General features: G+C 40.8%; 2 protein-coding genes across 2 annotated transcripts in view; both read right to left on the bottom strand.

Annotated features, from left to right (window-relative positions):
• BCO2 (beta-carotene oxygenase 2) overlaps positions 1-15,942 on the bottom strand; it is a 107,128-nt gene that overhangs the window by 74,653 nt on the left and 16,533 nt on the right. The window lies entirely within an intron of this gene.
• The window catches only part of TEX12 (testis expressed 12), a 59,019-nt gene that overhangs the window by 26,473 nt on the left and 16,604 nt on the right, over positions 1-15,942 (bottom strand). The window lies entirely within an intron of this gene.

Here is a 15,942-nt window from a genome sequence, read left to right on the forward strand (position 1 = left end):
AATCCCCATCTCCTATTCCACCTCCCCTTTGGTAACCACCAGTGTGTTCTCTGTATTTAAGAGTCTTGGTTTGTTTGTTTGTTTGTTTTCTCTTTTTTTCTCTTTGTTCATTTGTTTTGTTTCTTAAATTCCACATATGAGTGAAATCATATGGTAGTTTTCTATGACTGACTTATTTCACTTAGCATTATGTCCTCTGATCCATCCATGCTGTCGCAAATGGCAAGATTTCATTCTTTTTATGGCTGAGTAATATTCCATTGTATATAAACCCCACATCTTCATTATCCATTCATCTATTAGTGGACACTTGGGTTGCTTCCTTATTTTGGCTATTGTAAATAATACTGCAATAAACATAGAGGTGCATATCTCTTTTTGAATTAGTGCTAATATCATACTTAATGGTGAAAAAATAATGCAAGAATGTCAGCTCTTACAACTTCTATTCAACATCATACTGAAGATTCTAGCCTGTACAATCACAGGAAAAAGAAAGAAAAGGAAGCAAAACTGTCCAGATGTGCACAAACCATGATTTTCTATACAGAAGATCCTAAGGAATATGTACACATGCACACAAACCCCTATTAAAATTAATAAGGGGGGGGTGCCTGGGTGGCTCAGTCGGTTGAGCGTTCAACTTTGGCTTAGGTCATGATCTCACAGTTTGTGGGCTCGAGCCCCGCATTGGGCTCTGTGCTGATGGCTCAGAGCCTGGAGCCTGCTTCGAATTCTGTGTCTCCCTCTCTCACTGCCCCTCCCCTGCTTGTGCTCTCTCTTTCTCTCTCTCAAAAATAAATAAACATTAAAAAATTTTTTTTAAATTAAGCAAGTTGAGTAAGGTTTCAGACAATATTAATATGCAAAAATAAATTTACTTCTATATATGAAAATGAACAATCAGAAAAAAATAAGAAAAACAATTCCATTCACAATATTAAGAAGAATAAAATATTTATGAATAAATTAGCAAAAGAAGTGCATGACTTGTACATGAAAATTTCAAAACAATACTAAAGGAAATGAAATATGATCTTAATAAATGGAGAGACATTCCATGTTCAATGATTGGAACACTCAATATTGTTAAAATGGCAGTTCCCCTGAAATTGATCTATAGATTCAACTCAATGTCTATCAAAATTCCAGCAGGCCTTTTTTGTGCAGAAATTAACAAGCTGTATCTAAAGTGTATATGGAAACCCAGAACACACAGAATAGCCAAAAAATGTTGAAAAAGAACTTCTTTTGCATTTCCTAATCTTAAAACTTAATATAAATTGGGGCATATGGGGGGTTCAGTTGGTTGAGCGTCAGACTCTTAATTTCAGCTCACGTCATGATCTCACAGTACGTGAGTTTGAGCTCCATATTAGGCTCCGTGCTGGCAGTGCGGGGCCTAGCTGGGATTCTCTCTCCTTCTCTCTCTCTCTCTCTCTCTCTCTCTCTCTGTCTCTGCCCCTCCTCTGCTCATGCTCTCTCTTTCTGTCAAAATTAATAAACATTTTAAAAAATATTGTTAAGGGGCGCCTGGGTGGCTCGGTTGAGCATCTGACTTCGGCTCAGGTTATGATCTCGCAGTTGACGAGCTCAAGCCCCTCGTTGGGCTCTGTGCTGACACCCCCAAGCCTGGAGCCTGCTTCAGATTCTATGTCTCCCTCTCTCTCTGCCCCTTCCCTGCTCATGCTCTGTCTCTCTCTGTCTCAAAAATAAATAAACATTAAAAAAAAATAAAAAATATCTTTAAAATAATATAAGCTACAGTTATCAGTACAGTTTGATAACTGACATAAGGATAAACATAGATAAATAGAACAGACCTGAGAGTTCAGAAATAAATTCATATATTTATAATCAATTGATTTTTTTGGTCTACACCAAGCAGTAGTTAATTTAATTTTATTTTTTTAAATGAAATTTATTGTCAAATCGGTTTCCATACAACACCCAGTGCTCATCCCAACAGGTGCCCTCCTCAATGCCCATCACCCACTGTCCCCTCCCTCCCACCACCCGACCAAATTGATTTTTGATAAAGGCAGTTTGATAGAAAGAGTCTTCAACAAATGCTGCTGGGACAACTGGATATCCACATGCAAAATAATGAATGTAGACCCTTACCTCACACTATATACAAAAATTAATTCAAAATGGATCAGGGACATCAATGTAAGAGCTAAAGCTGGGGCACCTGGCTGGCTCATTCGATAGAGCATGCAACTCTTGACCTCAGAGTCATAAGCTCAAGCCCCACAACATTAGGCACAGAGATTACTTTAAAAAAAAAAAAAAAAAAAACTAAAGCTATAAATCTTATAAAAATAAAATCGGAGAAAATGTCAAGACCTTGGTTTTTGCAAAAAATTTTTAAACAATTCAAGAAGCATAATCCATTAAAAATAATTAGTAAATTGGACTTAATCAAAATTCAAAATTTGGGGGTGAAATTGGGTGAAGAATAATGGGACTGCTCTGCACTATCTTTGCAACTTCCTCTGAACCTTACATTATTTCAAAAGTTAAAAAAAAATTGCACTCAAAAGACATCACAAGAAAATGAAAAGACAAGCCACAGAGTAGGAAAATTTGTAAATCACACATATGGTGAAAATTTATATACAGAATATAGAAAGAACTCTTACAACTTAATGAGAAGACAATCCAATTTTTAAATGGGCAAAAGATTTGAATAGATATTTCTCTAAAGAAGATGTACAAAAGCTCATAAGCACATGAAAAGATGCTTAATATCATTAGTCATTAGAGAAATGCACATTAAAACCACAATGAGAAACCACTTCCTGCCTACCAGGATGGCTATGATCAGAAGACAGATAATAACAAGTGTCAGCAAGAATATGAAGAAATAGGAATTCTCATACATTGCTGATGGGAAAATAAAGTAGTACAGCCACTTTGAAAAATAGTTTTGCATCTCTTTTAAAGTTAAATATAGATTTTTCACTGACCCAGAAATTGCATTCCTGTATATCTACTCTAGAGAAATAAAACATATTCACACAAAATTTGTACATTCACATTTGTAGCACCATTATTTATAATAGTCAAAAAAAGGGACACCTGGGTGGCTCGGTTGGTTAAGCGGCCGACTTCAGCTCAGGTCATGATCTCATGGTTTGTGACTTCAAGCCTCGCGTCGGGCTCTGTGCTAACAGGTTGAAGCCTGGAGCCTGCTTTGAATTCTGTGTCTCCCTCTCTCTCTGTTCCTCCCCCACTCACACTCTGTCTCTCTCTCAAAACTAAATAAAGATTAAAAAAAATTTTTTAATAGTCAAAAAAAAAAAATTACTCAAAAAGCTCAGACATCCATCAACTGGTGAAGGAATAAACAAAACGTGGTATGTCCACAATGGAATACCAACACTAATAAGCAAAAAGTAAAATACAGATACATGCTACAACATGAATAAACTTTAAAAATATTATGCTAAATAAAAGAAGCCAAACTATTACATGCTTCTGTTTATATGAAATGTCCAGAAAAGGCAAATCCATAATGACTGAAGAGTAAATTCATGTTTACTTTAGGGTTAAGGGTGGGAATGGGGATTAACTGTAAACAGATATGAAGGATCTTATTAGAGACAAGGAAATGTTCTAAAACTGGATATGGTGATGGTTGTACATGTTGGGGAGGAAAAAATTTTACTCTATCCTTCAGATTTCTTCTAACTGGTCTAAGAATTAAGCTGACATGAGACATGGGTGACTCAGTGCCTCACTCAGTTAAGTATCCCATTCTTGATTTTGGCTCAGGTCATGATCTCACAATCATGAAACTGAGCCCCTCATTGTGCTCTTCGATGGGCATGGAGCCTGCTTAAGATTTTATCTCCCTCTCCATCTGCCCCTCCCCCATTTGTTCTAAAAGAAAAAAACTGACATGAGACAGATTAACAAAAGAAAATAAAATTTAATTTCATATGTACAGGGAATCCACATAGATATGAGATTCCAAAGATAGTCAGGCAAAATGAGGTATATATGTCATCTTGAACTAAGGAGAAGGGGCCATGGGTCTGGGATTTCAAAGGGAAGAAAATTAATTCACAGGAAGATGAAAAAAGTACATGTTTGGTAAACAAATATTTTCTGGGCCATTCAGAAACAATGGGATATAGAGAGGAGTTTTAACAAACAGATTGCTACATTCCTCCCTGTTTAAAACCCCTAGTCCATATTATACTGTAGTTATCCATGGTGATGGCTCTCTTCTTGGTGATAGCTCTCTTCCTCTATCTAAATTCTTTTTAGACAATTGGAGGAAGTTCAAAGTTTCTTCCTGAGTCTTTTGGGTCTTGACTGTTTTCAGTCAAAATAATCTGCATGCCAAAGTGGTACATTTTGGGGTGGCCTGCCCGTGGCCCCTACTCAACTTGGTAAATCTAAAACTACAAATCATCGAATTGTATACTTAAAATGGGTGAATACATGGTATGTAAATTATAAACTTGAACAATGTTATTTTTTAAAAGGAAAAAAAGTCAGTTTGATCACATTTTTTTTTTCAACATTTATTTATTTTTTGGGACAGAGAGAGACAGAGCATGAACGGGGGAGGGGCAGAGAGAGAGGGAGACACAGAATCGGAAACAGGCTCCAGGCTCTGAGCCATCAGCCCAGAGCCCGACGCGGGGCTCGAACTCACGGACCGCGAGATCGTGACCTGGCTGAAGTCGGACGCTTAACCGACTGCGCCACCCAGGCGCCCCCAGTTTGATCACATTTTTATTTTAACTTAATATAAAATTAAGACCTATTCATTACAGAAATTTTAGAAAATACTAAGGAACAAAAAGAAAAAAAATTAAACTACCCCTTCTTCCATCTTCAGATAACCATTGACATTTTAGCAAAGATCCTTACAGTTTTTTCTTTCTATAGGAATGCAAGCTGAGAAAACTAAAACAACAACAACAACAACAACAACAACAAAACACAACTCCCTACCCCTTGCCCTGGACAGAATCTGGTAAACTTTTACAACAATCCTTTCAAAGATGCAGGTGAAATCTTAGACATACAAAAGTTGAGTGTGTGCTGGGTGGGTCTGGATATAAGAGATGGAAAGAGCTGAATTGCTCTGCATAAGGGAAGAGGGAGCTCTGGAAGGGAGAGGACAGAGGGCCCTAGCTTGAGTCCCATGTCCCACACCAAAACAAAACAAAACAAATACAGAGCCAGAAACAAGGACTTCTGTGCAGGTAATATATTTGAGAGGTGATCCCAGGGAGCAGGAGTGAGAAACGTGAGGTGAAAAAGCTAGTGTAAGGTGTGTTGTCCCTGTGGGCCTGATTTTTCCAGAACCTCCTGAGAGAAAAGCTTGCAAGAATGTCTCCCTTTATTATCCCCATGGAGGAAGGGAAGCAGGGGCATTTCCCCACCAGCTTCTGACACTCACTAGTTGAAGGTTGCCCTGGGGATGTTAACCCCCACACTTCTGAACTATACTTGGCTAGGAAGATTTATCTGTAGTAGAAAATGGGAAGATATGCAACACACTCAAGGCAATATTTTTTTTTTTTTCAAACGTTTATTTATTTTTGGGACAGAGAGAGACAGAGCATGAACGGGGGAGGGGCAGAGAGAGAGGGAGACACAGAATCGGAAACAGGCTCCAGGCTCTGAGCCGTCAGCCCAGAGCCCGAAGCGGGGCTCGAACTCACGGACCGCGAGATCGTGACCTGGCTGAAATCGGACGCTTAACCGACTGCGCCACCCAGGCGCCCCTCAAGGCAATATTTTTAATATGAGCTGGCATGGAACTATCTGCTGCAGTTATTGCCAAAATCAGAAGTGGGCTAAAGAAATGTGATAGAGGCACCAGACTGGATCAAAGCACCAGGGAAAGAAGGTAGAGCTCAAATGGTAGAAATCAACAGAGGAGTTTTGAAAAACAGAGAAGTAGGGGCACCTGGGTGGTTCAGTCAGTTAAGCTCTGACTATAGCTTAGGGCATGATCTCGTGGTTCACGAGTTCAAGCCCTGCATCAGGCTCTGTGCTGACAGCTCAGAGCCTGGAGCCTGCTTTGGATTCTGTGTCTCCCTCTCTCTCTCTGCCCCTTCCCCGCTCATACTCTGTCTCTCTCTCTCAAAAATAAGTGAAAAAAAAACATTAAAAGAAAAACAGAGAAGTAGAATTCCCTGTTTCATTGAATCTAAGATGCCACTGATTATAAAATGCATCATTCTTTTATGTACCACTATGAAAGAAAAGATACTGCCAAATAAATTATGACATGCCTTCAATTGTAAGGCACATTCTTTTTTAAAAAAACTTTTTTTAATGTTTGTTTATTTTTGAGAGAGAGACAGATCATAAGTGGGGGGAGGGACAGAGAGAGAGGGAGACACAGAATCCGAAGCAAGCTCCAGGCTCCAAGCTGTCAGTACAGAGCCCAATGTGGGGCTTGAACTTATGAACCGCAAGACCATGACTGGAGCTGAAGTCCACTTAACCTACTGAGCCACTACCTGGGTGCCCTGTAGGGCACATTCTTATTTCAGAGATACTACAATGTGAAAAGTTGCATACTTTAGGATTGATGAAGTACAGACACAATTTAAAACTATTGCATTACTCTAATGTAAATGCCTCCACCACCATAACTTTAACAGAGTCTGCTAAACACATAGCATTTTGTGCAGCCCCTTTTTTGTGAAAATTACAGGGAGTGGATGAATTTCACATCTGAATCAGTGTGAGCAGAAGAGTAACATGCTATGGATATCAAGATAATCACCACTGGAGGAAGCAGGAGCTTAGAGCCAAAGGGGGCCCTGAGTGTCAGGAATCTGAAGAAACTTTCAGAACACTGGACTTTCTTCAATTCATTGAATGGGAGTAGGAGCCAATCTTAACCAGATCTTAATAGAGAGAGTAGTTTTTTAAAAAATACAAAACTGGGATCATACTAAAGACATTGTATTTCCTTTTCCTCTTATTTACGTAGCGTGGTCCCTTTTTTAATTGGCTAGAATCTGAAGTCAGTGTTTGCCACAGACTTGAGTCATAGAAAAATAAATCTGATCATGCATCATCTTATCTGTAAGCTTTATTTCAATAAAGTTGACATTCTTAAACATTTTTATAATGAAATTTTAAAAAATGATTAAGAAAGTGTGCAGTGGGGCACTTAGGTGGCTCAGTTGCTTAAGCCTCCGTCTCCTGATCTCTGCTCAGGTCATGATCTCATGGTTCATAGGATTAAGCCCCATCTATGGTTCTGTGCTGACAGTGTGGAGCCTGCTTGGGATTCTCTCTCTCTCCCCCTCTCTCTCTGCCCCTCCCCTGCTCGATTGCTCATGTGCACACTCGGTCTCTCTCTCTCAAAATAAATAAATAAACATTAAAAATAAAAGTATGTAGTAATGAATCTGAGAACAGCTCTGTTTTATCACCCCTGACCAGTTGTCTCTGGCCTCTTCAGGTTTAAGAAACTAACAAACTGTGTGCTGCCCTTTTGTTCAAACTCCTTGATCTTATTTCCTTATATTTTGACTTCTGATCATGTAACATGGATATTTAGAAAGCTGGTATGAAGGGATGAAATGAGAATGGGTTTTGGAGATGTGTAACCTTGTTTTGCATCTTGTCCCAAACCCAAGACCCCATAACCAAAGTACACAAAGAAATGTATGCTCCAGACACATCTTTCAGAGGCTCGGTTTCCTCACATATAAAATGGAAATAAAAAGAAATACCTACCCGATAGGATATTTGTACAGATTACGTGACAGAACATAAATCTCTCAGTGGCATTTGGCCCTGGAACATACTAGCTAATAAATATTATCTCCTTTCTTACATTTTCCACGTACCCTCCACCCACTTCCAAGTAAGCTCACATGTAGGCACACACACATCTGTCAGAAGAAGTAGGGACTTTCTTCCTACAACACTAAATGCACCCTGCTTTAGGTAATTTTTTTTCCCTGCAGTGTGTAAACTTATTGCTCAGTCTAGAGGAATAAAAACATCACTGCTTCTCCTAAAATTCTTTCTGGCTGTTAGACATATGTTGCTTTTTCCCTATCTTTTCTCAACACATGGGCTTTATAATTGAATGAGAAAACATCAGGTCATAAAAGTCTGTTTTATTTTGCTTGTTTGTTTTCTAAATTTTAAACCCTTGATTTTGTTGCACAAAAGAAATCCAATTTAACCTAGTCAACAGAAAACAGCAATTCACAGTTTGCAGTTTGGTAAGTCTGCTTATGATTGTCTCTGGACCCACAAAACCCATATAGCAAAACAAAATCTTCTATTCACATTTGAAAGCATACTCAAAATTCAGTCTTTGTTTTTTCTTCTTTCTCCCGATGGTCATGTGTTTGCACATGGAGAGGCCCTCACCTCCATGATAGGACTTAAGTTAAGTATATCTTAAAGAGCTCAGTTCAGGAATCTAGAAAGTAAAAAGAGTCAAAGGTAGAGGAAATCATTAAATTTGGGGTAGGATGCCATGAGATTCTATCCACCTCAAAAGAGCTCCTCAATTGAGCTACAAAGGAAGTACCTCTGTTTCCACCTCTTAGACTCCAAGATGGTCTTCGAGATATTTTTATTTATTTTTTTTTAATTTTTTTTTTCAACGTTTATTTATTTTTGGGACAGAGAGAGACAGAGCATGAACCGGGGAGGGGCAGAGAGAGAGGGAGACACAGAATCAGAAACAGGCTCCAGGCTCCGAGCCATCAGCCCAGAGCCCGACGCGGGGCTCGAACTCACAGACGGTGAGATCGTGACCTGGCTGAAGTTGGACACCCAACCGACTGCGCCACCCAGGCGCCCCGAGATATTTTTAGAGTCATTAACTCATTTTTTTTAAGCCACTGGCCAAAACAAACAAACAAAATGAAACAAAACAAACAAACAAAAAACCAGGGGAAGATTATTTCCAGAAAGTTCTCAGATACCATATTCTGAACACAGTGCCTTTTAAGACCAGAGGCACACATCAGGCAGAGCCTTGGGACTTCCAAAGATGCACTGCAACACAAAGGGTAGAAACAAAGCACAGGAGAAGAGAACTTGTGGTTGGCTGGTTGGGGAAGTCATCACAAAACAAGTGCAATTTAAGCTAAGCTTTGAAAGACAAAAATTCCAATAGACAAATGTGAGGAAGAACCCTTTCCTCCTAGCTTGTGAACCTGGATTTGCTGGAAGTTATCTCTGAAGGTCACAGTGCTAATTATTGTAGCAGGTATGGAGTCTGCGACTATAAACTTTGATGGGTGAGAAATGCAACCTTATTTTCTATTTTAACTTCTCCCAAGTTCTCACTATGCTGAAGCAGCAGAAACTTAATTTTAGTAATTGCTGGGTGCCCCTCTTTCTCCACAGTTGTATCTAAGTTCCACAAGGAGAATAATACCAAGGTGTCAGCGATGGGATGGGTATGGAATCTAGCCCTTGATCATTATCTACAGATCCTCACATCTGCCGAGATGTCCATCATCCCCTTTTGGTCCATAGGTTGCCACTGAACAGGCCCTCACTCCTGTCCACAAAACCCATTAGGAGTATGGCTTTCTCCATCTACATGGTGACTTTATTGGTTTCCTCTCCAGGATCCGTGTGATCCCTCCATTACATAGCATACAGGTGACTTCAGTGGGATTGACATAAACTGCCACCCCTCCCAGCAAGTTCCATTGGTGGATCCTGATTGACTCAGGCATAACCTCATCCTTCTTGCCTTGAGGGCAATTCCTTAGTCACAATCCTTCTTCAGAGGTAAGCACATGACTGAGGTTGGTCGAAACAGAAGTCCAGGACTATTTTTTCATGATGGGAAGAAGAGAAGTTCCCTTTCTGAACGGGCAGAAGTGAGGCCTAAAACTTACACACACATTTTGCTCTTAGGAGGGAAGCCAGCCTGAGGACAAAGCCAACACCCATATGAGAATAGCAATGGAACCAGGGCCTAATCAAATCACTCCTACCTTGAGCCTGCTTTGGATTCTGTATCTCCCTCTCTCTCTGCTCTTCCCCCACTTGTGCTCTCTCTCTCTTTCTCTCTCTCTCACACACACACACACACATATACACATACACACACACACACACACACAAAATAAACATTTTTTTAAAAAATTCAAAAGCATTCTAATGAATCCAGGCAACTTCAGTGACACTCCTGAGTGCACTGAAAATATTCTGGTTTTTCTGGACCCGCTGGGCTCAAAGACCTCTGAGAGGTTGATCAGGTCTTATCTAACCAGATATACCATATAACCATTTCTTTTTTACTGTCATTATGACTCCTAGGACTCTACTCAGAAGAGGAGGAGTATATCCCCTCTATTTCATGTCTTATAAAGCAATCTGTGTGTATGTTGGGGGTGGGAGCGTCAACCTATACCCCTCCCTAAAACCCAGCCTGGTGGGAAGTCAGGTTTCCATGACCTCCTCAACCAGAAAAATCTCACTAGTTCCCCTCCCACCTTTATCTCCTCCACTGCCTTTCTTGGGGAAGGAGAGTGGGTACTGGTTATAGGAGAGTAGCCTACTCATCCTGTACCTCCAAACCAAATTGTCTCTCCTCTGAGTCCTCTTCCTCTCCTTGGCTGAATTGTTGGCAGGGTGGAAAGGGAAGGCCAAAGGATAATAGGAAAAACCAGAAAGGAAAGGGGGAATCATCACAGGTTAGTGCTCCCTGGTCAGAGGAAGGTCCATATCATAAGTAAATATCACATAAATGTTAACTCCCAAATTTATGTTTGAAGCCCAGACATCTCTCCTGAACTTCAGACTCAGATATTCAACTCTCTACTGACCATTTCTACTTGGATGCTTATGAGACATCTCACCCTTTACTAGTCTAAAATGGAAAACAACCCTATCAGTTTCCTCCATTCATATTTGCCCTATAGCCCTTACTGTCCTCCAGACCATGCTTTGTGGTTGAAGCCCCTGAGAGGCACCTTCTGGGGCATGGTCAAGGAACACTCCTCCTAGAAACAGACCTTGTACGGTGCCCTCGGGCATCTCTGCTGTTCTGACACCACTAAACCCTGCCTTCCTGCTAATGCTCTCATTGCACTGTAGTAGCTTACAAGGCCGTATGCCATTTGGTCCCCCCTCTCTGATTTTGTCTCCTCCTTCTCTCCTCCATACCCATCAGTTCCAGCCACATCAGCCACTCCGCTCCTCAAACAAGCATACTTCCACCTTCAGATCTACTTGTTTTCTCTGCCTGGAACTCTCTCTTCACAAACGTCCAGTGACTAATTCCCTACCTCCTTTAAGACTTCCGTGAAATCTCTCTTTTTCAATGAGGCTTGTTGTATTTTTTTTTATGTTTATTTTTGAGACAGAAAGAGATAGGGAGTCAGAACATGATCAGGGGAGGGGGAGAGAGAGAGGGAAACACAGAATCAGAAATAGGCTCCAGGCTCTGAACTATCAGCGCAGAGCCTGATGCAGGACTCAAACCCACAAACCATGAGATCATGACATGATCATGAGCCAAAGTCAGACACTTAACCAACTGAGCTACCAGGTGCTCCCCTCACTATTTTTTTAATACCATAACTTACCCTATCTCACTTACCCCCAGGGACTACTGATCCCCCTTACATTGCATTGCTTTTTTTTTTTTTTTTTTGGCATTGCTTTTAATTTATAGGCCCATCACCTTTCAATATACTATAGAATTAACAATCACTATGCTATTGTTTATTATGAGATTCCCCCACAGAATGTTGGCTTCACAAAAGCAAGGACCTGTGTCTGTTTTATTCACTGATGTATGCCAAGCACCTAGTGCAAAACCTAGAACATAGCAAGGGCTCAATATATGAATATAAAGGAGTAAGTGAAAAAGGCAAAATACGGATTCTGGGGCTTAATACTTTCTTACAAATGGAACAAGTTGATTAATAAAATACACAAACTTCCAAGTTCTCTGAGGCCTTGAGGACCCCAGTCAATAGCTTCAGCTCTGAGCTGAGGAGCAGAGGGGAACATCTGTGACTTTTGATTTTAGTCATCATGTAGCAGTGGCTACTAGCCTTAGGATCTTGCATGGTTCAATACTTACTATAGAGGAGAGAGAACCAACACCTGCTGGACCCCCAGCCACTAAGGAGAGCTGTGCAGGTGGTACATTGACATGCAAATCTAACAGTGGCCCTGCTGGGCAGCATTCCTTTCCCATTTGTTGACACCTCATATGCTCGCTCACCTTCTCATGTCCAGAAAGACTATACTCTTCCCTCGTGGCACCCTGGCAGGAATGGTTATACCCAGGCAAGAGGTAATGGAATCCCTCCCTACTGAATGCCTTTTATGTGCCAGACACTATTTCATTTGACCACACAGATATCCATGAATTGAGTTCCTACTGCTATCTATCTATGAATGGAGTTCCTAATGTGGAGGTTCCAAAAAAAGCTAGTATAGTCTATGGCAGGTGCTCACAAACTGCTCGAGGAAGCAACCACGACCTGAAGTGTTGCGGGATAAGGTAGTTTCCCTACTCCTCTAAGTAGTGATTAAGCCTGGGCTGCCTGCCCAAATCACAAGCCTTGTCAGTTAGTGGCTTCATGAAGATAAGAACCTGGTTTCATGGTCCCTTCGCATCTTCGTAGTCTGTCAGTCTTTGATCTGCTACCTCACCTCTCCACCTCCCTGCCTTCCAGCCAGCTCATCAAGGTTGGAAGCAATGTGTTGCATCCCTGAGGCTCACATGTGAGTTTCCCCCACAGGTAGAGGAAGACAAACCAACCTAACAAGAATTATTTGAGGATCTTTCATACATCCGACAAATATTTATTGAAGGCCTACCATGAACCAAGCTCTTCTACAGGCACTGTGATTCAGCAAATGAGAGAAACAGGTCCCTGTTCCCAAGAAGCTAACATTCTAGCAGAGGGGAAATGAGACTAGACACATTTTTTTAAAAAAAAAAAGATCAAAATATCAGATAGTGGAAAATGCTATGTGGAAAATTAAGTACCTCTATGAAGAGGTAGGAATTTAAATAAGAATGGGCCAACACAAAGTGTCCCATGCCAAGATTATGAGGAAGGAAGTACATGCTAAGCAAAGAAAACAGCTAATGTAAAGGCCCTGAGGCTGGAAAGAGCTTGGAGTGTGTGAGGCTGAGAAAGAGGCTCTTGTGGCTGGAGGAGAGTTAGCAGAAGGGAGAGAGGCAACAGCACATTAATCACAAAAATGCTTATTTAATGATAATGGTAATAATAACAGGGGAGCCAGACAGCTAAGGTTAAACAGTGGACTCTTCCTGGAAATGGTGATTTTTAATCAGACTTAAGGTAAGAGACTTCTTTCGGTAGAGACAAAGAGGAAACAATTACTACATACTGTCGACTTCTCCAAAGTGTCATCACATGTGCTTTGTTTTGTTTTGTTTACAGTAAGAAGAATAAGACTGGAGGGAAAAATCCGTGTTGGGTAGAGAATTGCATCGTCTTTTTTATTGAGGTGTAACTGATATATAACATTATATTATTTTAAAGCATACAACACAATGATCTGATATTTGCATATTGCAAAATGATCACCACAATAAATCTAATTAACATTTGTCACCATACATGGTTACAGAAACTTTTTTCTTATAATAAGAACTTTTAAGATCCACTCTCTTAGCAACTTTCAAATATGCAGTACAGAATTCATAACTGTAGTGGCCATGCTATGTTGTACATGATATCCCCAGGACTTATTTATTTTATAACTGGAAGTTTGTACATTTTGACTCCCCTCACCTATTTCCCCCACCAACCCCCACCTCCTGCCCCCCCTGGCAACCACCAGTCTGTTCACTGTATCTATTAGCTTGGGTGTTGTTGCTGTTTTTCCATATTACACATATAAGTGAAAACATATCTGTCTTTCTCTGTCGTATTCTACTTAGCGTAATGCCCACAAGGTCCGTCCATCCATGTTGTTGCAAATGGCAAGATTTCATTCTTTCTTATGGCTTAGTATTTGTATATGCATACCTCTTTTTCTTTATCCATTCACCTACTGATGGACGCTTAGGTTGTTTCCAGATCAACCTGCACTGTCTTAAAGAGATGGCTCCAGCTATCTGATTCCAATTCCGAGGGAGTTATTTTATCATTCTGTAAGTTGTACAGATAACTGATAGCAGTACAAAATCACTCATATCTATATACACACAAGTTCTGTCGTGTCCAGTGGAAAAGAAACTGACTTCCCACCTCCCTTCTGAAAAAACCAATTTTGCTACAAGTTGCACATTTATTTCAATATTCTTGACCTAAAAATGTTCTTCTGTTCTTTGGATTCTCTTTTGAACAGCTAAAATCTCTCCCCAGTTCCCTCACTGATGAGTAGAATAAAATCTGTAAGGTGTGATTATTTTGATGTCTGTAAAAGAGTCCTGACTTTATCTTCTTTTGAAAGTTATCTTTTAACAGGATGAAAGGGAGACAGGCAATATAAGAAGGTGGGAGAAACTCAGGGGGAAAGGAAGAGACAAAAGTTAAAAGATAAGGCAGTTCTCTTATAAAGTCTGAGGGAATAAATTAGAAGCCCAGTCTCCTGAGGGAGTCAATCCAATGCAAACTTTTCTTTTTTCACATCTATTGTTCTCTTGAGTTGTGTGCTGAGAAAATATAATTAAGGACAAAATCTTCTCCCAACCCAGAAATCTTCTCTCCACAATGGAAGAGAAAGAAAACAATTTGGTATTGAATAAGCATTAAACCAGAATGTGATGTACATCCCAGGCAATCCACTAAGAGATTGAAAAAAAACATAAAGAAATTCCACCCCCTTTTATAGCCACGCAGGTACAACCCGTCACGTACATGTTCTCAATGTAAGAGGACACGATAACACCATTTACCACGCATAGTTCATCCTAAACTCACCTGGTAATTGGGGTGACCATCTGTGTCAGTGAATTGGTTTTATACAAAGAAGAAACAAACTTCCATTTTTATGACAGGAGGTAGTTTTTCAACCGGTAGCCAGGAGGCCACTGAAGCGTGGCTCCTACTGGCCCAAAGAAACTGGGAGATAGGGGCACTATTCCAAAGAGGTCCCCAGACCCTTGAGGAAGACCTACCTGGATCATAAAGCTGGCCAAAGGCTTACTTCACTTTAAAAATTTTTTTTCTTTAGTTTTGAGAGGGAGAGAGAACATGAGCAGGGGAGGAACAGAGAGAGAAGGAGACACAGAATTCAAAGCAGGCTCCAGGCTCTGAGCTGTCAGCACAGAGCCCGACGCGGGACTCGAACTCACAAACCATGAGATCACGACCTGAGCCGAAGTCTGATGCCCCACTGACTGAGCCACCCAGGTGCCCCAGGCTTACTTCACTTTTAAAACAACTTGCATATGCTTCAAAGAAACAAAGAAAGATCTTACAAGTTTTCTAAAGTAAATGCTCTAAGAAAATGGAGGGTGGAGGATGTCTCTTCCCTTATTTTTAACGGGGAGAAATAAGCCTGATTTTAGGTGTGTATAAATCATTTCTCAGTGTAACTGCACTAATTCAACTGCACAGTTGGAGGTGTGAACAATGCACTCCCCCAAAAATGTAATGCTCAGCCCTCCAAACTACAAGCCCAGCACAGTCTCCTTGAGGCGCTCTGCTCCCCTTTAAGTATACAGGAACCCTGCGTGAGTACAGTGTCCAGAGAGAGAGAGAGAGAGAGAGAGAGAGAGAGAGAGAGAAGCTCGAGCCCCCTCGACATTTGTGGCTGAAGGATGCCTCTGTCACCACCGCATTAGTTGTTCCTGGAAGGGTCACTCTGGGGGCCGGTGTCACAGATGTCCTGAGAAGAGGCTGAGGGACTTTCCATTTGCTGTTACAGTCTCAACTAAAGAGATCCTGGAGAGAGGGCAAGCTTATGCCTCCCTGTGAAGTTCGTCAGCAGTTCTCAAGACGGCCATTCCTTTAAGGCAGCTAC

The sequence above is a fragment of the Puma concolor genome, chromosome D1, assembly GCF_028749965.1.
Source record: "Puma concolor isolate L17-30 chromosome D1, mPumCon1.1.hap2, whole genome shotgun sequence".
Classification (NCBI taxonomy): domain Eukaryota; kingdom Metazoa; phylum Chordata; class Mammalia; order Carnivora; family Felidae; genus Puma; species Puma concolor.